The sequence below is a fragment of the Arachis duranensis genome, chromosome 10 (genome assembly GCF_000817695.3).
Source record: "Arachis duranensis cultivar V14167 chromosome 10, aradu.V14167.gnm2.J7QH, whole genome shotgun sequence".
NCBI classification, from domain to species: domain Eukaryota; kingdom Viridiplantae; phylum Streptophyta; class Magnoliopsida; order Fabales; family Fabaceae; genus Arachis; species Arachis duranensis.
The window spans coordinates 51,646,158-51,648,416 of NC_029781.3; the positions used below are offsets into that span (position 1 = coordinate 51,646,158).

Here is a 2,259-nt window from a genome sequence, read left to right on the forward strand (position 1 = left end):
CATTAATTTTAAAAATCAAATCTTTTTAAATTGTTTTTCAACCATATCTTTTTAAAACCATAACTTTTCAATCATATCTTCTTAATCACATTTTTTTCAAAATTAATTTTCAATCATATCTTTTTGCTTTCTAATTTCAAAATTTTTTTTTAATTTCACTTAATTTCATTCCCAATCTTAGTTTTCGAAAATCAATTACCATTTTTCAAAATTTCTTTTAATTAATTCACTTTAATTTTCGAAAATTTCTTTCCCTCTTCTCACATCTTTCTATTTATGGACTAACACTCCTCCTCAATGCACAATTCGAACTCTATCTCTCTTGATAAGTTCGAATTCTTCTACATTCTCCTTCTATTCTTCTTTTCCTCTGAGATATCAAGGAATCTCTATACTGTGACATAGAGGATTCCATACTTTCTTGTTCTCTTCTCTTTCATATGAGCAGGAGCAAAGACAAAGGCATTCTTGTTGAAGCTGACCTTGAACCTAAAAGGACCTTAAAGCGAAAGCTAAGAGAAGCTAAAGCACAATTCTCTGTAGAGGACCAAAGAAGACATGGCAGCTGAAAACAACAACAATGCAAACAATGCAAGGAAGGTGTTGGGTGACTTTACTGCACCTACTCCCGACTTCTATAGGAGAAGCATCTCTATCCCTGCCATTGGAGAAAACAACTTTGAGCTTAAGCCTCAATTAGTTTCTCTAATGCAACAGAATTGCAAGTTCCATGGACTTCCATTGGAAGATCCTCATCAGTTTTTAGCTGAGTTCTTGTAAATCTGTAACACTGTCAAGACCAATGGGGTTGACCCTGAGGTCTACAGACTTATGCTATTCCCTTTTGCTGTAAGAGATAGAGCTAGGACATGGTTGGACTCACAACCTAAAGAAAGCCTGAACTCTTGGAAAAAGCTAGTCAATGCCTTCTTGGCAAAGTTCTTTCCACCTCAAAAATTGAGTAAGCTTAGACTGGAAGTCCAAACCTTCAAACAGAAGGAAGGTGAATCCCTCTATGAAGCTTGGGAAAGATACAAATAATTGATCAAAAAGTGTCCTTCTGACATGCTTTCTGAATGGAGCATCATAGGTATCTTCTATGATGGTCTGTCTGAACTGTCCAAGATGTCATTGGACAGCTCTGCTGGAGAATCTCTTCATCTGAAGAAGACGCCTGCAGAAGTTCAAGAACTCATTGAAATAGTTGCAAATAACCAATTCATGTACACTTCTGAAAGGAATCCTGTGAACAATGGGACGAATCAGAAGAAATGAGTTCTTGAGATTGATACTCTGAATGCTATATTATCTCAGAACAAAATATTGACTCAGCAAGTCAATATGATTTCTCAAAGTCTGTTTGGAATGCAAGTTGCACCAGGCAGTACTAAGGACGCTTCATCTGAAGAAGAAGCTTATGATCCTGAGAACCCATCAATGGAAGAGGTGAATTACATGGGAGAACTCTATGGAAACACCTATAATCCTTCATGGAGAAATCATCCAAATCTCTCATGGAAGGATCAACAGAGACCTCAACAAGGTTTCAACAACAATAATGGTGGAAGAAACAGGTTTGGCAATGGCAAGCCTTTTCCATCATCTTCTCAGCAACAGACAGAGAATTCTAAGCAGAGTCACTCTGACTTAGCAGCCATGGTCTCTGATCTAATCAAAACTACTCAAAGTTTCATGACTGAAACAAGGTCCTCCATTAGAAACTTGGAGGCACAAGTGGGTCAGCTGAGTAAGAAAGTTACTGAACTCCCTCCTAGTACTCTTCCAAGCAATACAGAAGAAAATCTAAAAGGAAAGTGTAAGGCCATCAACATGGCTGAATTTGGAGAGGAGAAAGAGGCAGTGAGCGCCACTGAGAAAGACCTCAATGGAGGTCCCTCCAATGAGTTCCCTAATGAGGAACCATGAGAATTTGAGGCTCACACTGAGACCATAGAGATTCCATTGGATTTACTTCTGCCATTCATGAGCTCTGATCAGTATTCTTCCTCTGAAGAGGATGAAGATGTCACTGAAGAGCAAGTTGCTAAGTACCTTGGAGCAATCATGAAGCTAAATGACAAGTTATTTGGTAATAAGACTTGGGAGGATGAACCCCCTTTGCTCACCAAAGAACTGGATGACTTGACTAGGCAGAAATTACCTCAAAAGAGGTAGGATCCTGGGAAGTTCTCAATACCTTGTACCATAGGCACCATGACCTTTAAAAAGGCTCTGTGTGACCTAGGGTCAAGTATAAAC

The 2,259-nt window shown here is 38.6% G+C and overlaps 1 non-coding gene across 1 annotated transcript; it reads right to left on the reverse strand.

Annotated features, from left to right (window-relative positions):
• Window positions 1-963: 963 nt before the first annotated feature.
• LOC127743310 (small nucleolar RNA R71) lies at window positions 964-1,071 on the reverse strand. Its single transcript, XR_008004703.1, has one exon. It is a non-coding gene; the product is annotated as a small nucleolar RNA R71 (small nucleolar RNA).
• Window positions 1,072-2,259: the final 1,188 nt, after the last annotated feature.